Genomic DNA, 22421 nt, shown 5'->3' with positions numbered 1-22421 from the left:
GTTGGAGACTATGGGTCAAGCTGGTGGAAAACCATTCTGGAGTGAAATTAGCAGCCTTCGAAAGGGAGGTAAGAAGGAAATGACAAGTATTTTGGACAGGTCAGGAAAACTGCTGGTGAATCCTGTGGATGCCTTGGGCAGATGAAGGGAATATTTGGAAGAGTTGCTCAATGTAGGTGAAAATACGATCAGTAATGTTTCAGATTTCGAGGTAGAATGGGATAGGAATGATGATGGAAATAGGATCACATTTGAGGAAGTGGAGAAAATGGACAATAGATTGCAGTGCAATAAAGCAGCTGGGATGGATGAAATTAAGTCGGAACTCATCAAATACAGTGGAATGTCAGGTCTTAAATGGCTACACAGGATAATTGAAATGGCCTGGAAGTCGGGACAGGTTCCATCAGACTGGACAAAATCAGTAATCACACCAATCTTTAAACATGGAAACAGAAAAGATTGTAACAACTACAGAGGTATCGCTTTAATCAGCGTTGTGGGTAAAATCTTCTCAGGTATTGTTGAAAGGAAAGTGCGAGTAATAGTTGAGGACCAATTGGATGAAAATCAGTGTGGGTTTAGGCCTCTTAGAGGTTGTCAGGTCCAGATCTTAACTTACGACAAATAATGGAGAAGTGTTATGAGTCGAACAGGGAATTGTGTCTATGCTTTATAGATCTAGAAAAGGCATACGACCGGGTTCCTAGGAGGAAGTTATTGTCTGCTCTACGAGATTATGGAATAGGAGGCAAACTTTTGCAAGCAATTAAAGGTCTTTACATGGATAGTCAGGCAGCAGTTAGAGTTGACGGTAAATTGAGTTCATGGTTCAGAGTAGTTTCAGGGGTAAGACAAGGCTGCAACCTGTCTCCACTGTTGTTCATATTATTTATGGATCATATGCTGAAAACAATAGACTGGCTGGGTGAGATTAAGATATGTGAACACAAAATAAACAGTCTTGCATATGCGGATGACTTAGTTGTGATGGCAGATTCGATTGAAAGTTTGCAAAGTAATATTTGAGAGCTAGATCAGAAATGTGAGGACTATGGTATGAAGATTAGCATCTCCAAAACGAAGGTAATGTCAGTGGGAAAGAAATATAAACAGATTGAGTGCCAAATAGGAGGAACAGAGTTAGAGCAGGTGGACGGTTTCAAGTACTTAGGATGCATATTCTCACAGGATGGCAACATAGTGAAAGAACTGGAAGCGAGATGTAGCAAAGCTAATGCAGTGAGAGCTCAGCTACGATCTACTCTCTTCTGCAGGAAGGAAGTCAGTACCAAGACTAAGTTATCTGTGCACCGTTCAATCTTTCGACCAACTTTGTTGTATGGGAGCGAAAGCTGCGTGGATTCAGGTTACCTTATCAACAAGGTTGAGGTTACGGATATGATAGTAGCTAGGATGATTGCAGGTACTAGTAGATGGGAACAATGGCAGGAGGGTGTCCACAGTGAGGAAATCAAAGAAAAACTGGGAATGAACTCTATAGATGTAGCAGTCAGGGCGAACAGGCTTAGATGGTGGGGTCGTGTTACACGCATGGGAGAAGCAAGGTTACCCAAGAGACTCATGGGTTCAGCAGTAGAGGGTAGGAGGAGTCGGGGTAGACTAAGGAGGAGGTACCTGGATTCGGTTAAGAATGATTTTGAAGTAATAGGTTTAACATCAGAAGATGCACCAATGTTAGCACTGAATAGGGGATCATGGAGGAATTTTATAAGGGGGGGGGGGGGCTATGCTCCAGACTGAACGCTGAAAGGCATAATCAGTCTTAAATGATGATGATGATGATGATGATGATGATGATGGTGATGATCCATGCTGATTTGTGGAAGGAAGCTTTTTGATCTCAAGCAAATTTGTTATGTTCTAACTGAGAATACGTTCAAGAATTCTGCAGGGAAATGATGTTATGGACGGTCTGTCATTTCATGGGTTCGTTCTTTTATCCTTCTTATGAACAGAACTCATCTGCTCCATTTCCACCCGCTTGGGTCTTTTCACTAGGTGAGAGATTCGAGATAAATGTAAGCTGAGTAAGGGGATAATGCCGTAGAATACTCTCTATAACGCTGAACTGGGATTCCTTCGTGACCAGGCGGGTGATTTGTTTCTCTACGCCAGGGGTGCCAGTTATTAACTCCCTCCATAGACACGTCTGTACGACAGCCAAACGACGCTATGTTTGTATGATCCTCCAGCGTAAACGATTTCTTAAGCACGAGATTTGAAACGTCGGATTTTCATTTGCGTTCTTCTGTTCCACATCAGACAGGTCTACGAATGACCGGACAGAATCACTCGACCCGTTTAGCGATTTTACGTAGGACCAGAATTTTCTCGGGTACTGGACAACATCTCTCTTAAATCAAAGCTCTTTGATCGCAGATAACGTTGCGGACAGGGACTAAGTATGATTTAGGAAAGGTGAGCCCTCATAGTTTTTCCCTTCATGGGGTCCACTAACAGCACTGTGACCGCCGTTATAAACCTTTTGATTTAAAATGGCGCACAAAACTGCAGCAGGAGCCTTCTGGCTCTGAAAATTATTTCGAGCAATTACTTCATGAGCCCACACGAATAGGAAACGGTTGTGAAAACACACTTGACCTCTTAGCAACAAATAATTCTGAGTTGATGAGCATCAAAACAGATTCAGGCATTATTGAACCCAGCGTTGTCGTAGCGAGACTGAGTGTTGTAATCCCCAAATCCTTGGGAAATAAGCGAAAAATATACCTGTTCAAAAAAGCAGATAAAAATTCACTTGATGCCTTCCTGAGAGACAATCTCCACTCATTCCAAATTAATAGACCAGATGTGGCTTAAATTTAAAGAAATAGTATCGGCAGCAATTGAGAGATTTATACCAAATAAATTAACAAACTACGGAGCTGATCCTCCTTGGTACACAAAACGGGTTAGAACACTGTTGCAGAAACAACGAAACAAACATGCCAAGTTTAAACATACGCAAAATCCCCAAGATTGGATCAAAATTTAGCGCCGACTTCAATGCGAGGTGCTTATAACAATTTCCACAACGAAACTTTGTCTCGAAACCTGGCATAAAATCCAAAGAGATTCTGGCCGTATGTGAAGTATGTTAGCGGCAAGAAAGAATCCATGCCTTCTCTGCGCGATAGCAATGGAAATACTATCGAAGTCAGTGCTGCCAAAGCAGAGTTACTAAACACAGCCCCCCGTAATGCCCTCACAAAAGAAGACGAAGTAAATATTCCAGAATTCGAATCGAGAACAGCTGCCAACATGAGTAACGTAGAAGTAAATATCCTCGGAGTAGTGAAGCAACTTAAATCACTTAATAAAAGGAAGACTTCTGGTCCGGACTGTATACCAGTTAGGTTCCTTTCGGAGTATGCTGATGCATTAGCTCCTTACTTAACAATCATATACAACCGTTCGCTCGACGAAAGGCCCGTACCCAAAGACAGGAAAGTTGCACAGGTCACACCAATATTCAAGAAAGGTAGTAGGAGTAATCCACTAAATTACAGGCCCATATCGTCAATGTCGATATGCAACAGGATTTTGGAACACATATTGTCTTAGAACATTATGAATTATCTCGAAGAAAACGGTATATTGACACACAGTCAACATGAGTTTAGAAAACATCGTCCCTGTGAAACACAACTGGCTCTCTATTCACATGAAGTGTTGAATGCTATTGACAAGGGATTTCAGATCGAGTCCGTATTTCTGGATTTCCGGAAGGCTTTTGACACTGTACCACACAAGCGGCTCGTAGTGAAACTGCGCGCTTATGGAATATCGTCCCAGTTATCTGACTGGATTTGTGATTTCCTGTCAGAGAGGTCACAGTTCGTAGTTCAAATGGTTCAAATGGTTCAAATGGCTCTGAGCACTATGGGACTTAGCATCTGTGGTCATCAGTCCCCTAGAACTTAGAACTACTTAAACCTAACTAACCTAAGGACACCACACACATCCATGCCCGAGGCAGGATTCGAACCTGCGACCGTAGCGATCACGCAGTTCCAGACTGTAGGCTACATCGGCCGGCCCACAGTTTGTAGTAATTGACGGAAAGTTATCGAGTAAAACAGAAGTGATTTCTGGCGTTCCCCAAGGTGGTGTTATAGGCCCTTTGCTGTTCCTGATCTATATAAACGTTTTCGGAGACAATCTGGGCACACTCTTCGGTTGTTTGCAGATGACGCTGTCGTTTATCGACCAATAAAGTCATTAGAAGATCAAAACAAACTGCAAAAGATTTAGAAAAGATACCTGAATGGTGCAAATAGTGGCAGTTGACCCTAAATAACGAAAAGTGTGAGGTCATCCACATGAGTGCTAAAAGGAACGCGTTAAACTTCGGTTACACGATTAATCAGTCTAATCTAAATGCCGTAAATTCAACTAAATACCTACGTATTACAACTACGAACAACTTAAATTGGGAGGAACACATAAAAAATGTTGTAGGGAAGGCTAACCAAAGACTGCGTTTTATTGGAAGGACACTTAGAAAATGTAAGAGACCTACTAAGGAGACTGCCTACACTACGCTTGTCCGTCCTCTTTTAGAATACTGCTGCGCGATGTGGGATCCTTACCAGATAGGACTGACGGAGTACATCGAAAAAGTTCAAAGAAAGGCAGCACGTTTTGTATTATCGCGAAATATGGGAGAGAGTGTCACAGAAATGTTACAGGATTTGGCTGGACATCATTAAAAGAAAGGCGTTTTTCGTTGCGATGGAATCTTCTCACGAAATTCCAATCACCAACCTTCTCCTCCGAATGTGAAAATATTTTGTTGACACCAACCCACATAGGGATGAACGATCACCACGATAAAATAAGGGAAATCAGAGCTCGTACGGAAAGATATAGATGTTCATTCTGTCCGCGCGCTATACGAGATTGGAATAACAGAGAATTGTGAACGTGATTCGATGAACCCTCTGCCAGGCACTTAAATGATGATTTGCAGAGTATCCACGTAGATATAGATGTAGATCTTGCCAGTCATTTCCTAGAGCCTCGAAAGCTCTTAACAAAGACCTGATCTCCTCTCTTACACAGGTTTTGTCGTTGTCCGTTATTTTAACAATTTGCCTGAAGCTGATGCGCCCTGTGAATATTCTGATTTGCTTTCTTCCACTGGACCGCAACTTCCTAGGGATCAATCCATTCCGGTAACAGGTCATTAATTGACCATAGGTTACTCAGTGGAGCGGCAATCTTGAAACTCAGTAGCATTGCTGGTAATTTCAATTTGTAGCTTTCATGCTTTGCCATGTTCAATGCAATCATCAACCAAGGAAGCGTACGATCTCCGCCCTCTTGGTCTTTGCTATGGTATGCGATTACGACCGCCCTAGGAACATAGGAAACGTTGGGGTCATATGTGGTGGTGGTTCCATGTGTAATACCTATACGCACGCAAAAGTTCTTAAAGCCTTGCATATCGCAATATCACTGATAACATACTGCGGTGGACCAAACACACCAAAGATGTTTTGTCTGTTCTGCACCACAATTTCTGCTGTAGCTGCTTTGCAGGAGTACAGCCGGGTAAACCGCGTGAAAGCATCCACACATGCTAGCATATAACGATTTCCGTTCTTTGGCCGGGACATTGGACACACGAAATAAATGAACATTTTCTGAAGGAGGCGTTCTACCGTAGTAGATGCTAACGAACCCACCTTAGTATCCTGAGCAGGCTTGACCGCAATGCATGCCTAACATTTATTCACTCCATTTTTTGTATCGCTGTTGATTCTGTTCCATACCAAATGCTGATGTATTTTGGAACGTGTTTTTAAAATACTCAAATGTCCGCCCACAGGGGACATGTGAAAATACTTGAACACGAAAGGCACTAGCTCCTGAGGCACTACCACCTTATAGTCCTTGTCATACCTGACCCAGCAACATAGTGCCTTGTCCATAAACACATGTGGTTTAAAAATATGCTCCTACTCATTTTAATTTTTTATCGCCACCACTTCTTCGTCCTTTTCTTTATATTCTCTAACGTTTCGAGAGATGTCTGGCCTTTCAGTTAGGACAGAGTTGATTGTCACTTCTCCATGAGTTCAAGCCATTTAGGGACCGGTTCTTCGATTTCCGCCTCCTGAAATAGGCGACTCAGACCATCAGCTAGTTAGTTGTTTTCTCAATCCCTTTACACTCCTGACCAGGAATTTTAACGCTGAGGCCCGCGTTGTACACCTGGAAATCCTGCCTGTCTTTCGTGGCCGACCGGTGTTTCATATCATAAGTTAGATGTGCTCCAGGTAATATTTGCATTTGTCTGCTTCCAATAGCACCACCAGTGCCTCTAACTCGTAAACGGAGTAAGCATTCTGCAAGTGGTTTCAGGCATAGGATGCGTACGCTATTGGCCTTTACTCCTCTTCGCTCTCGTGAAACAGGACCGCCCGCACCCCTACGTTCGAGGGATCTGTTTGCAAGACGAACGGTGCGTTAAATCCAGGAGCGGAGCTGATGTAAAGGCTTGCTTCTGCAATGAGAAAATTAGGTACTAAAACGAACGTTTCTACAGAGACAATCAGCAGCAGAGGTTCCGTCTTTTGTTTTCTCGATAAATAAGACACAACATCCTTCCGTGAGTTTTGCCTGCCTATAATTACACTACTGGCCATTAAAATTGCTACACCACGAAGAAATGCAGATGATAAACGGGCACTCATTGGACAAATATATTATACTAGAACTGACATGTGATTACATTTTCATGCAATTTGGGTGCATAGATCCTGAGAAATCAGTACGCAGAACAACCACCTCTGGCCGTAATGACAGCCTTGATACGCCTGGGCATTGAGTCAGAGCTTGGATGAGGTGTACAGGTACAGCCGCCCGTGCAGCTTCAACGCGATACCACAGTTCATCAAGAGTATTGACTGGCGTATTGTGACGAGCCAATTGCTCGGCCACAATTGACCAGACGTTTTCAATTGGTGAGAGATCTGGATAAGTGCTGGCCAGGGCAGCAGTCGAACATTCTCTGTATCCGGAAAGGGCCGCACAGTACCTGCAACATGCGGTCGTGCATTATCCTGCTGAAAGTAGGGTTTCGCATGGATCGAATGAAGGATGTAGCCACTGGTCGTAACACATCTGAAATGTAACGTCCACTGTTCAAAGTGCCGTCAAAGCGAACAAGAGGTGACCGAGATGTGTAACCAATGGCAACTCATACCATCACGCCGGATGATAGGCCACTATGGCGATGAAGAATACACGCTTTCAATGTGCGTTCACCGCGATGTCGCCAAACACGGATGCGACCATCATGATGCTGTAAACAGAACCTGGATTCATCCGAAAAAAAATGACGTTTTCCCATTAGTGCACCCAGGTTCGTCGTTGAGTACACCATCGCAGGCGCTCCTCTCTGTGATGCAGCTTCAAGGGTAACCGCAGCCACGGCCTCCTAGCTGATAGTCCATGCTGCTGCAAACGTCGTCGAACTGTTCGTGCAGATGGTTGTTGTCTTGCAAACGTCCCCATCTGTTCACTCAGGGATCAAGACGTGGCTGCACGATCCGTTACAGCCATGCGGATAAGATGCCTGTCATCTCGTCTGCTAGTGATACGAGGCCGTTGGGATCCAGCACGGCGTTCCGTATTACCCTCCTGAACCCACCGATTCCATATTCTGCTAACACTCGTTGGATCTCGACCAACGCGAGCAGCCGTGTCGCGATACGATAAACCGCAATCGCGATAGGCTACAATCCGACCTTTATCAAAGTCGGAAACGTGGTAGTACGCATTTCTCCTCCTTACACGAGGCGTCACAACAACGTTTCACCAGCCAACGCCGGTCAACTGCTGTTTGTGTATGAGAAATCGGTTGGAAACTTTCCTCATGTCAGCACGTTGTAGGTGTCGCCACTGGCACCAACCTTGTGTGAATGCTCTAAAAAGCTAATCATATGCATATCACAGCATCTTCTTCCTGTCGATTAAATTTCGCGTCTGTAGCACGTCATCTTGGTGGTGTGGCAATTTTAATGGCCATTAGTGTAGGTAGCCTGACATATTAATAGGTAGACTAAATTTACTACTACATGCTTACTTCACAAGCCATCATACGGTGTGTGGTGGAGGGTATCCTTATCACTATTATTCATTCCATTTCCAACGACACTCGCAAATACAGCGACGGAGAAAGACTACCGTTACTCACACAGAACGAAATTTTCGCTCTGCATAGGAGTGTGCGCTGATGTGAAACTTCCTGGCAGATTAAAACTGTGTACCGTCCTCACAGCATTAATTCCGCCAGTGCCTCGTCTCCTACCTTCCAAACTTCACAGAAGCTCTCCACTGCAGAATGAAAATCTCACTCTGGAAACAGCCCCACGCTGTGGCAAAGCCATGTCTCCTCAGTATCCTCTCTTCTAGGAGTGCTAGTTCTGCAAGTTTCTGTGACGTTTGGAAGGTACGAAACGAAGTACTGGCGGAAGTAAAGCTGTGAGTACGTGTCGTGAGTCGTGCATGGGCAGCTCAGATGGTATACTACTGGCCCGCGAGAGGCGGAACTACCGAGTTCGAGTCTCGGTCCGGCACACAGTTTTAATCTGCCAGGAAGTTTTACCTGTATGTATCCCTACAAGCGCTAATTTCCCATACCTTATCTTCTTGTTCCTTATGCGAAATGTATGTTGGTGGCAGTATGTTGCTTCTGCGATCAGCTGTAAATGCCAGTTTTCATTAGAGTTCGTCGAGAAGAATATCCTCTTACTTCCAGTTATACCCATTCGACTTTTCGAATTATCTGTCCACTAATCTGGCGGGAAGCAATAGGAATAGGCATATAGGCAGTCATTTTTTCCTCGTTCTGTTTGGGAGTGGAACAGGGAGAGAAGATGCTAGTTGTGGTACGAGGTACCCTCCGCCACGCACCGTATGGTGGATTGCGGAGTATGTATGTAGATGTAGATGTAGAATGCTTCTATAGGGCCGTATTCTGGGGGAAACCTAAGTCTGCAGACTCGTACGTGTTTGGGATGTGGCGGTCGGTTTACTGGTATGTTGTTATTCCCCATTGTGTCAGCCTTTCCGGGATATTTCGAAGTCACATCTCAGAACGTTTTGGCTTGCGGCAGAGATGAGAGGGAAGCATATTGTTAAACATTCTGGTATTTACCCCAGCTACATTTAAGCGTCCAGACCTTCTGGGAAGGGCACTACAACTTTTGCGAGTCTGGAATCACTAACAGATGTCTGGAATGGCGAGCGGTACAGCCCTGATGAGCGGGCGGATGTTCGCGCCCCGGTGACTGATATACACATCCAGTGTGGGGAAGGAGAAGAGAGAGAAACCTTCGTACTACATCCATAGACCGACAGATCTCAGCAGGATTAGTTCAGGGGCAGCATATTCTAAGCGACTTACTGCCACCAGCACAAGACAACCGAGACACAGAACGCAAGTAGCGTTGGATGTCTTCAGCTGTTTGACGACAGTTGCCACCATTCTGGTATCTGAGGAAGCGTTTACCTAGCCTGTGGAAAGCCTTCAGAGACGTCGCAGAAGTGTCTGTGACAGTTAGCGGGCAAGTGTGAACTGACTCCAGGAAGAAATTATCATCACGCAAAGGGACTCTCATGATCAAATTAATTAATTAGCCTATCAGTTTAATATTAATGACGTGCCACCTGGAGGGTGGATGTGAGGCTGAGAGTACTACGGATGTGATTCGAAAGTTGGAGCGTTAATCGGGCGTTTCCTCGTTGTGGTGAGATGTTTTAACAGAACCTACAAAGGGCGGGATGATCATCGTAATAAAATCAGCTATATTATCGAATTTATAAAGCGACACATAGTATAAACCTGATATTTACAGCTTCTCTGTGCTTGCCTTGTGAGACTTCTCACGTGACGAGACATTTTTTTTATATTTTTATTTAGTTTAAGTGAGAGAACTGGAAAGCTGATGAGGTGTTAACAGACGTTTCTTTCCTAGTGGTCTTCTAATGGAAGCTATGCAAGGCGAGATGATCATCATAATGAAATCACCTATATTATTAAATTTATAAAGTGATATATAGCACAAACCAGATATTTACAACTACTCTGTGCTGTTACCGTAAGAGACTTTGAACGGGCTGAATTGCTATAATAATTATAAAAGGTGATGGTATCTGATACTCAAGTACTAATGCAAAGAAACGTAATGATGCAAATATGCTTTAAATTCTTGCTATGATTTAATCTTTAAAATTTAATAATTATCTTCCTGTTAATATTTAATTAATTAACTTACATCGTTCAGATTTCGTAACGCTGACGGCGTTAAAATTTAAAGTTGTTCAGTCCCTGTTTTGTTTTCTTTCAATTGTTGCAAGCCAGCGATGGTGCAATTCTGTTCGCTTTCAAGTCTACACATTTATAAAAATCAGGTCCAGGAAACACTTTTGTGATTACGGTTGCGATTTAGACGGTATTCGCGTAATTGTACTGATTAAGAGTAATCGTTTCCGAAAGATGTAGGTTCGAGTAAAGCTGTGTGCACTTTTGCGCGTATAATGAAAATATTCCTAACTCGTCGCGTAACAAAAAGCAACATGCGAATCACAAGCGTGGTCAAATGAAGAAAATATATGATGACATAAATGTTCTTCGCTGTTATTCAGGACAGGTTTAGATTAAACACCGCAATTTTCAGTCTTTAGAAATCACAATACGATACACTTTAGAGATATTTGTTTTGAATAACTTGTATTTACCTTTTCTTATACAATATGGTGATTGTCCGCGAGGATTATCTCTCTCCTTTTTATAGCCTTTATACATTCGCATTACATACACCGATTAACAAACTTTTCTTTCTCTACTGACCGGTACGAGAACAAAATCCGCCCAGACAAAATGTCATACATAGAATCAGTTCTCACTTAACAATCATATATAGTTTCGTAGTACAAAGAATGCTAGTTTATTCCGTGAACTAGAAAGTCTTTGATTCACTGAGCACAAAAATTAAAATAATAAAATTATAATTAAATTTGTAATATCGTCAATTCTTCTTTATATCATGACAATAAGGTTTGACATCGTCGTAATATTATTTTTCATCGTTGTACCACTATAGGGCGAAGCATTTGGTTACTTTAAGAGAAAGTTCGAAAATGGGGAGATACCCTGTGACAGGGGGAGAGCTAGTAAGAGCTTCATCATTAGAAAAAAATGAGTTTAACATTCCAGTTCTGTGATGCTGGACGTAACAGACAAGGAAAGATATTTTTCAACCTGATTAGAGAAAATCAGAGAATTAGAGAAAATGCCACAGTGTTTCACAGGATTTTCACAAGCAACTATACTTTATCGAGGTGAAAACGCATATATGGTCCAATTTCTTCTATCTTTGAAAACGACTCGTATAAAAGGGAGGGATCTACATTTTGCGTGAGAAGTTTTAGGTGTATTGACAGAAGAACATCCAAGTTGCAGACTTTTTAAATTGAGTAGTTTATGTCAGAGATGAGGAGTTTATGTCAGGGAAGCAGAAGTAATCCGCTGAATTACAGGCCTATATCACTAACGTCGATTTGCAGTAGGGTTTTGGAACATATCCTGTATTCGAACATTATGAAGTACCTCGAAGGAAACGATTTATTGACACACAGTCAGCACGGATTCAGAAAATATCGTTCTTGTGAAACACAACTAGGTCTTTATACTCATGAAGTAATAAGTGCTATCGACAGGGGATGTCGAATTGATTCCATATTTTTAGATTTCCAGAAGACTTTCGACACCGTTCCTTCCAAGTTTCTTCTAGCCAAACTGCGTGCCTACGGAGTATCGCCTCAGTTGTCCGCCCCCGGTAGCTGAGTGTTCAGTGCGACAGACTGTCAATCCAAAAGGCCCGGGTGTTGTGTTGTCCTAATCATCATCATTTCATCCCCATCGACGTGCAAGTCGCCGAAGTGGCGTCAAATCGAAAGACTTGCACCAGGCGAACGGTCTACCCGACGGGAGGCCCTCGTCACACGACATTTCATTTCATCGCCTCAGTTGTGCGACTGGATTCGTGATTTCCTGTCAGAAAGGTCACAGTTCGTAGCAATAGACGGAAATTCATCGAGTAAAACAGAAGTAATATCCGGCGTTCCTCAAGGAAGTGCTATAGGCCCTCTACTGTTCCTGATCTATATATCGACATAGGAGACAATCCGAGTAGCCGTCTTCGATTGTTTGGAGATGATCCTGTCATTTACCGTCTTGTAAAGTCATCAGATGATCAAAACGACTTGCAAAATGATTTAGATAAGATATTTGTATGGTGCGAAAAGAGGCAATTGACTCTAAATAAAGAAAAGTGTGAAGTTATTCACATGAGTACTAAAAGAAATCAGCTAAATTTCGATTACACAAACCTGAAGGCTGTAAATTCAGCTAAATACTTAGGGATTACAATTACAAAGAACTTAAATTTGAAAGATCACATAGATAATATTGTGGGCAGAGCAAACCAAAGACTGCGATTCATTGGCAGAACACTTAGAAGAGACTGCTTACACTACGCTTGTCCGCCCTATTCTGGAGTATTGCTGTGCGGTGGGACTGACGGATGACATCGAAAAAGTTGAAAGAAGGGCAGTTCGTTTTGTATTATGGCGAAATAGGGGAGATAGTGTCACAGATATGATACGTGAATTGGCGTGGCAATCATTAAAACAAAGGCGTTTTACGTTGCGATGGGATTTCTCATGAAATTTCAATCACCAGTTTTCTCCTCCGATTGCAAAAACATTCTGTTGGCACCCACCTACATAGGGAGAAATGATCACCACGATAAAATAAGAGAAATCAGGGTTCGCACAGAAAAATTTGAGTGCTCGTTTTCCAGCGAGCCGTTCGAGAGTGGAACGGTAGAGAGACAGCTTGAAGGTGGTTCATTGAACCTTCTGCCAGGCACTTTATTGTGAATAGCAGAGTAATCACGTAGATGTAGGCTACAGTTAGTCTGAGTTGGGCCGCTTGTAATGCGGCTGTTGGTGGGAATGATCCGAGGGATAGACTGTAGCGGATTAGCCAGGCCTCCGGCAAGCGGCAGCTCTCCAGCTAGCTGTCTCTTCACGTACGCAGTACATTTGTTAGATGGTGCTGGGCTAAATTGGAGATGACTCGTCAGGATTCTTTTCGTCTTGAGACAAGATGTTCAGATAAAGTAATGGTCACTACATTTGTAAAAAAAATATCGTACAATATAGTTCCCATTTTTCTGTTGGCTAGGATGAGACTTACAACTAACAAGTAGATAGAAATGTGTTCCGTTCTCAAATGATAATGCTATAGGAGCCCTGTACATAGTGGTAGATGGTAGAGGAGCAGTGGGACAGTGGGTAGCTGTTCTAATTTTAATAGTACCATCGTCATGTTCCTCCCAGCAGCAGCTTTTCACTTGTAGGTTGGTAGGAGGCTATTCTCCTGTACTTCAGTGATAGTTTGGTACCCTATCAGTATTTTCCATATATGGGTAGCTATTGTCTAGACTGGCTGGAGCAGTGCTAGATTAATTGCGAAAATATCCACTCCACATGTAGCAGTTACTGACGAAACTGGATGAAGCTGCTGTCTAGTGACTGATGAATGGCAACTCAAATTGTTTAAATAAACAATCTACTGGACTGTGTACAAAATAACACATACTTATGTCCACCATATCCAACAGCCCAGCGCAGACTGAAACCTGTTCCAGCCCTTTCTTTCTGAACCACCATATTGGATTACATCATGGGAATGGAGCAGAGGGGCAGGGGGGGGGGGAGAGGGAGAGGGCCAGCAGCGCCCTCTGGTGGTGATTCTGTGACTAGGCCAATTGGTCTCCAAACCTCAAGGTGAACACGTAAAATTTGATATTCCTACCAACAATTTTGAATTTCCCGCCATTTTTCACAGGCCACCATCCTGGATCACGTCACAGGAGGGGAGTAGGCAGGGAATTTCCTGAGGGAGACTCATGGCTGACTGGAGAAAACCCATGACATCATCACGGAGTAGGGGTAATTAATTGATCAATTAATTGGTTCAAATGGCTCTTAGCACTATGGGACTTAACATCTGGGGTCATCAGTCCCCTAGAACTTCGAACTACTTAAACCTAACTAACCTAAGGACATCACACACATCCATGCCCGAGGCAGGTTTCGAACCGGCGACCGTAGCGGTCGTGTGATTCCAGAATGAAGCGCCTAGAACCGCTCGGCCACACCGGCCGGCTGATCAATTAATCAATTTGCCTAAAATTGCGCCAGAACTGTATTTGTCCCTTTACATAACGCACGGTACTCCAGATGTATCATGTATCTTGTATAGGTATGAAGCCACATTCATCAGTCTTGGCCAGGCAAACCACTGAAACATGCACTGTTGATCTGTTGATAACCCCAATTCGCTTCGTCAGGTGGAACGTCAGTGTGCATGGAGTGCAAACGAGTAGTGTGGGATAGTGAACAGTCAGCTCATACCTTCATAGATGGAACACTGAACGCTCGCAAGTATCATAGTGTCCTAACAGTACTTTTCCCGTGGGTGCTAGACGACGTTTCTCTGCAGACTAGAAGGAACCAGTGGCACCAACATCATGGCTGTCGAGCCCATAGTGCACTAAGTACTGCAGCACGTCTTCACGAATTGTTTCCAAATCGTTGAATTGGAAGCAGTGGACCTGTACCTCGGCTGGCCCGTTCCCCGGATTTGAAGTGTGAAGACTATTTCTGTGTGGCAAAGACTGAAAGATGCTGCCTACAAGAAAATACCTACTACACCCGTTGCTACGCAATGCCGTATTACTGCTGCCTGCTCAGATATCTCCGCTGAAATGCTAGCAAGAGTGCAACAGTCGTTGGATAACAGACTAGAAGCGTGTACTGTCGCTGCCGGTGGTCATTCTGAACAGAACCTATGAAGGTGAGGCTTCTCGGTACTAGTCAAAACCCACATAAGTAGTTTGTGGACTTGCTTTGTTCTTTAGTGTGTATTACCAAACGTATAGTATAAGTGTCACTGTGGGAACTTTTTAAAACACAAGATCTCGTAAACGACACTCTAGAATCCTGCAAGGAACACCACTGACATTCTACTTTACTCTTCTTTTAGTTTCTTAAAGTCAATAGGGATTGCTAGATCTTAAAATTGTATGTTTGCGCAAAAACTGCACTTTCTAAGTATTATCATGCAAACCTGCGGCAGGTAAACTAGAAATTAAGTGGAAGCACATCATTCACCGTTGTTTTTTTTCAACATACTTATTTAAGAATAGTAAGTAAAATCAGATAGATTAACAGGATTACAAACTACAGTGTCCGTACTAAGCGCCTGCAACTCTCGCTTCCCGCGAAGCAGACCGGTACAGCGGGTCCTGGACCGAGTAGGGGTCAGCCTGGCCGGTAGTCCTGGAAATACAGACGCTTCCCAGAGACCACCAGGAGGCGTCCACGGCGCCGCAAGAGGTTGCTACAGCCGCGGACCTCTTTCCTTCCGCTCGACACGTGACTGCAAATAGGGCTAGCCATATCCATGCTCCGAGCAGTATTTAGGCTGGCGCAGGAGCCTGGACAGGTCCATCCCAGATGATCCCCACTTTGATCATTCCCTCTTCCCTGACGTCATGGACCATACGAATACCTCTGTTCCTCCCCTTGCTCCTAGCTTCCAGTACTTAGGCCACACACCACCATCTGAACTCAACACTCCCATCACTACACGGGACATCAGCTTCACACTCCGCACTAAACGCAACACTGCTCCTGGCCACGACTCCATTACCTACCGCCACCTCAAACACTGTCCTCCCTCCTTCCTTTCAGTCCTTGCCACCCTCTACAATGTCATCCTTGCCACTGGCTTCTGTCGCGACCGGTGGAAAACTTCCCGTATCCTGATGTTCTCCAAACCCAACAAGCCTCCATCTGATGCCTCTTCCTATCGTCCTATCTGTCTCACATCGGTGTTCAGCAAGCTCTTGGAATCCATCCTTTCCCAGCGCATCCATCACCACCTCCGCCAAAACCACCTCCTCCCCAACACCCAATGTGGCTTTCGACCTTCCTTCTCTGCCGATGACCAACTCCTCCGCCTCACTCATCTCCTCTCCCTCCAGCTTAACTCCCGTCGCTCCACCATTTTTGTCTCCCTCGACCTCGAAAAGGCCTACGACCATGTCTGGCATCCCAGTCTCCTGTTTAAACTCCAAACCTACGCCCTTCCTATCGACTACATCCGTCTGATGGCCTACTTCCTCTCCCGCCGCCCCTCCTATGTTACCATCCATAATGCCACACCTCCTACCCCACTGCAGGTGTGCCCCAGGGTTCTGTCCTCTCCCCTCTCCTCTACCTTCTGTACACGGCAGATATGCCCCAACCCCCCCCCCCTCCAGTACACCTCTTGCAATATGCTGATGACACCGCATTCCTGGCCCTCGCTCCTACCCTCCAACGGTCCCAACGCCTTCTTCAGAATCACCTTGACCTTTTTGCTGCATGGTGCAACCAGTGGCTCCTGAAAATCAATCCTTCCAAGACCCACGCTTTCATCGTAGGTCGTACCACTCGCTCCTTCCGGCTCCTGGACTTATCCCTTACTGTCTTTGCCCGTCCTGTCTGCCTCACCCCCACCCTCACCTACCTTGGCCTCACCATTGACCGTCACCTCACCTGGATCCCTCATCTCCGCTCCATCCAATCCAAAGCCCACAACCGCCTCCATCTCCTCTCTGGCCGGACATGGGGGTTGGACCCCTCTACCATCCTCCACACCTACAAATCTTTAATGCGTCCCATCCTCTGTTATGCCAGTCCCACCTGGATATCTGCCCCTCCCCCAAATTCTGTAAGTCCCTCCAGATCCTTGAGCAGCATGCACTCCACCTCGCCTTCCGTATATGCCTCCCGTCCCACACGTGGATCCTCTATGACCTCATTCCTTTCCCCCATCTGCTCCTATTCCTCGAACATATTCGCATCCTCTACACCTCCCGCCGCCTTCATCCCCCTCACCCCCTGGTTGCTCCTCTCCTCTCCCATCCCCGCCCCCTGCCACGCCTTCACTGTTGTGTCCCCCTACCCTCCATCTCTACACCCTTCATCTCCTTTCCCAAGGTGGCTTCCATCAACTCCCCCTCCTGGATGCTGCCCTCTCTCCCTCCATTTATCCCTCCTATCAACTCTGATCCTCACTCCCCTTCCTTTCCTCTATCCTTTTCCCGGGCTCCCTCTCTCCCCCCTTCCATCCTCTTTTTTCCCCATCTCCCCTCTCTCTGCCCCGTTCTCTCCCCCGAGTCCTTTTGCATTTTACTCCTCTGCCTCTTCTCATTCCCTCTCTCGTCTGCCCTGCCCCTCTCCCCCCTTATGAGTCCTCTCCCTCCTTGGTTCCCCCCTGTTTTTTTTCCTCTCCTCCCTCCTTGTTTTTCCCACTCCTCCAGGTCCCCCCCATCTGCCTTTGGCTCGGGAGTATCATCCTTGTGCCGCCATTTTCGTGCAGTGTTTTACAGTGAGTGTTTTACAGTGAGTGTTCCGTGTTGTGTCTTTTGGGTAGTGTTGCGAACGGCCATCATACTGTCGCTGGGTGTGATTTTTTTTTATCTCTTGCGAACAGAAACCAGACTGTCGCCGTGTTTTTTAATTGTGTGTCTACTATGTTACTTGTCTGATTCCTGTGTATTTTATTGACATTGCCAACCCCTTTTGCTTTCTGTTTTAACTTTCACCATTTTTCCGCCATTTTGCACTTTAAGTCACCGTTTTATCGCCTGTTTTTCTTGTTTCTTTTCTTCTTCCGTTTTTAAAAGAGTCTGTAGGCTGTAGAGCAGCGTACTAAGCTGCTGCCAGCCCGCCCCCATCGGGGGGAATTGAAACTCAATAAAGAAAAAGAAAACCTGGACAGGCAGTTCACGCCGAGCGAGCCCACTGGTGTCATCGTAGCCGCCGCGTCATCGTCCACCGCCGCCAGCCTACCGGAGCCATCCTCGCAGGGCCTCTACTCGTCCTTGGACTTGGGTGACGGCAACGTGGACTCCGTGCTGCTCTTCACGAGATGCCTGGGGCTTGGTTTGGTGAAGTTGTACGGTTACTACAGACAGTTTATGTTTGGAAGAATCTCTGATTTAGTTATTGGTAGGCTTGGAGGATCAGTCCTACCTCACGAATACTGTTTTGTAAATTCTGAAGAAAGACTTTAGTTTAAATAAAACCGCTATAACTCACACTCTGAGATTTTCCTATCCGCAGACGGCGAATATATAAGTGGCGACGGGGAACTTTGCGAATTTTCTACGTTGGCATCTCTCCGGTGGAGACGCAGTTTCTTCTCTTGGACTGTTTCAGTTGCTCAAGTATGGCCGAACAGATGGATGTGTCCCAGCAGATGCTCCTCCTGCTCCAGCAGATGCAGCGGACGAACCAGCTTCTGGTCGAACGTCTGGAGTCAATGGCTAGCACCCCTCCGGAGGTCTCACAGCGTTTTGCACGGATCGACACCATGGTCAAGAATTTCTGGACGGCGCCGCCTCCTTTCCAGCAGTTTGACAAGAAGGTGGAAACATGGACCAACTACGTGGCGCGTATGGAGCAGCACTTCGTGGCCCACGGCATCGCTGGGGACGCCCAACAGCGTGCTTACCTCCTGGCGTATGCGAGGCCTGAGATCTACCGCCTCCTACAGCAGTTACACCCGGAGGTGGAACCCCATGCTCTTCCTTATGAGATTCTTAAGGTCAGTCTGTCAGATTATTTTGATTCCCAAATTCACATGGCTGCTGCCCGGCATAAATTCTTTAGCAGCCACAATGCCCCGGGGCAGTCTTACCGGGAGTGGATTGCCCATTTAGAAGGGTTATCCCGGGACTGCCGTTTTGTCTGTCAAAATCCTTCCTGTACACAATCTTACGCAGCTTCCCTGCTGTGTGACATGATTCTGGTTCACGCTCCAGATGACAGTCTCCGTACCGAGCTGCTGAAATTGAAAGATCCTTGTTTGGAAGCATGTCTTCCGATCATACAGGCGTTCGAGCAGTCGGTTCGTTCAACTGCCTCTTTCCAGGACCCAACTTCTGTATATGCCACCCGCTCTACACGTCGGTCACGTCCTCCTCCAGGCCAGAGGGGCACACCGGGCTCTGGTACTGCCCTCACGTTTGGTCGACGCCCACAAGCAATGCCCTCCTGTCGACATTGCTTTTCCCAGCACCCTCGACCTCAGTGCCCCCATAGGTCTGCCAAATGCGCCGCCTGTGTAAGATTGGTCATCAAGTCGAGGTCTGCCAGTCTTCCACTAAAATGGTGGTCGATTCTACTCGCTTAGATCAACTTAATACCGAAGAGGAGGACTCGACCAGTGGGTTGCCAATGGTCTCCTTCATCCAAAGTGTTTTTCCACACTCTACAAAGGCTATATCCATCCATCTGTCGATTAATGCTGTTCCTCTCGACTTTCAGATAGATACTGGCTCGTCTGTTACCATCACTGACTGGAAGTCCAATGTGCTGGTTGGCTCCCCATCTTTACATCCCTTTGACATCCCTCTTCGCAGCTACAGCAATGCCATCCTCAAGGTCTGTGGACAGTTTTCGGCACCAATCCAATATCATTCAACTGCCTTGACTTTCGCATATTGGTCATCAATTCTCCTGGCGCCAACAACCTCTCAGGCATGGATCTTTTCAACATTTTAGGTTTGGAGATCCAGGATGCGACCCCCTCCGTTCGGTCCATTGCCGATCACTCCTACCTACAAGAGTTGATGGCACAGTTCAGTTCCGTGTTAGAACAACCCACTTCCGGCATGGTCGGGTTCCAGGCTCATGTCGCCCTCCTGCCCACAGCAGTACCTGAATTCTTCAAGGCGCGTAATGTGCCCTTTGCTCCCAGGGATGCACTAAGCCAGGAGCTTCAGCGACTTCAAGATGAGAAAATCCTCACGCTAGTGCCTCACAGTTTGTGGGCATCACCAATCGTTCTGGTGGAAAAACCTAATGGTGCGTTACGCATTTGCGGGGACTTCAAGCATACAATCAACACCCAGTCAGTTGTTGACTTGTACCCCATTCCCAAAGTTGAAAACATCTACTCACGCCTCGTTGGTGGGCGTATCTTCGCCAAAATCGACTTAAAGGATGCCTATCTTCAGGTACCGCTCGATGCTGACTCCTGGCAGCTTCTTGTGATCAATACACCATTCGGTCTCTTCCAGTACAACCGGTTGCCTTTTGGCATAGCCAGTGCACCAGCCATTTTTCAACGGTTTCTGGAACAGCTGATTCGAGAGGTACCAGGCACTGCCAACTATTTATATGATATCCTGATTGCGGGAAAAGACGCTCAGGATCTAGCAAACAACCTTCGTGCCCTATTTTCAGTACTCCAATAAGCAAACCTTAAGGCCAACAAGGATAAGTGCTCCTTTTTTGTGAACCAGGTCGAGTATTTAGACTATGTGTTTAGCGCTGCAGGGCTCAGGCCGATGGCCCAACACGTAGAGGCCATCCAGCAGCTTCCACCTCCATCCAACACCAGTCAATTAAAGTTCGTCCTGGGCCAATTAAACAATTATTGCAAGTTTATTCCCCATGCAGCAGCCATTGCTGAACCATTACACAGACTACTTCGGAAGAATGTGAAATGGCATTGGTCACCTGAATGTAACAAGGCCTTCCAGGCACTTAAAAAGGCCCTCCTCTGGCCCACTTGTCTCGCCCCTTATGACCTATCCAAACCTCTGGTCTTAGCGGCCGATGCATCAGATTACGGCTTGGGTGCCGTCCTGTCCAAAGTTATAGATGGTGTAGAGCGGCCCATAGTTTTTGTCTCCAAAGCTTTATCAAATGCACAAAAGAACTATACCCAAATCGAAAAAGAAGCGTTAGCCATTATATTTGCAGTAAAAAAATTTCATGATTATGTATATGGCAGAAAATTCTCGTTACTTACGGACCATAAGCCTTTGCTTCTCCTCTTCAGAAAGTCAGCTTCTGTTCCAATGAAGACAGCCAGACACCTTCAGCGCTGGGCCTTGTTCTTGTCTAGTTATCACTATGAGATTCAATATCGGTCGACCACCCACCATTCCAACGTGGATCTGCTTTCCCGCTTACCCCTTGGACAGGACCTGGAGTTAGATGAAGATCCTTATGTGTGCTTCCACATCGACATTGCAGAAGAAGAAGCCATTGGCAACCTGCCGCTGGATGCCAAGCTCATTGCCAAACACACAGCCACAGACCCGGTCCTGCGGGAGGTATTACATTGGGCAAAAGTGGGGTGGCCAACCGATCGTCGACAGCTTCACCACCCAGACGTGCAAGCCTACTGGTATCGCCGGCACGAGTTATCCTCTCGCCAGGGGGTGCTTCTTCTGCAAGGAGACAATGGGAGAACCAGGGTCATCATCCCCTTCGCCCTCCAACAACGGGTCCTCACATTACTCCATGAGGGGTCACTGGGGTGTGGTGCTTACCAAGAGACTGGGTCGTCAACATGTCTATTGGCGAGGTATGGACACGGACATCACCAAACTCGTAACCTCCTGTCAGACAAGTCAGAGTAAACAAGCAGCCCCCCCATAATAGTTCTTCTCTTGGATGAATACCTCAAGCCCTTGGTCTCACCTCCACCTGGATTTTGCGGGACCCTTCCTGGGACACACATGGCACATACTTGTCGACGCTGGTACTGGTTTTCCATACGTTTTTCAAATGTCCAACACATCTGCAGGGCAAACCGTACAAGTACTTGCCCGCATCTTTGCCATCAAAGGACTGCCAGAAACTATTGTTACTGATAATTCACATCGGCGGAATTTACTACCTTTTGCGCTGCCAATGGCATTGAACTACTCCACACTGCCCCTTTCAATCCGGCATCTAATGGGAGAGCGGAACGATTTTTCCGCACTTTTAAAACTCAGATGTCCAAGCTGATACAACACCATCCGTTAGAAACGGCTCTACCGCTATTTTTTGGCCTCGTATCGGGCTATCCCACAAGAAGGAGCAACACCAGCAGAACGTTTACACGGCCGTGCACATCGGACATTACTATCATTAATGCAGCCGTCCCCATCTCAAACTTCCAGTCGACGAACCCGTCATCACCACTTTGCACTGCAAGATCCAGTTTGGGCGTTAATGTACCCCAAAGGTCGTCCTCATTGGGCCCCAGGAGTTATATCCCGCCTGCTAGGACAGGTTACGGCTGAAGTTACCCTCCGTGCAGGCCCTGTCTGTCGCAAACATATAAACGAACTGCGGCCCCGTCGTGGGGCGACTTCTGTTCCTAGGCACTTACCGCCTTCTTTTGTTCCAGATAGCGATCCTCCTACCCCGAGTCAGATGGGCGCCTTCCACTACGGCCGAGTTTAGACAGCCGG

Source organism: Schistocerca americana, chromosome 4 (genome assembly GCF_021461395.2).
Source record: "Schistocerca americana isolate TAMUIC-IGC-003095 chromosome 4, iqSchAmer2.1, whole genome shotgun sequence".
Taxonomy (NCBI): domain Eukaryota; kingdom Metazoa; phylum Arthropoda; class Insecta; order Orthoptera; family Acrididae; genus Schistocerca; species Schistocerca americana.
This window is presented reverse-complemented; position numbering follows the sequence as displayed.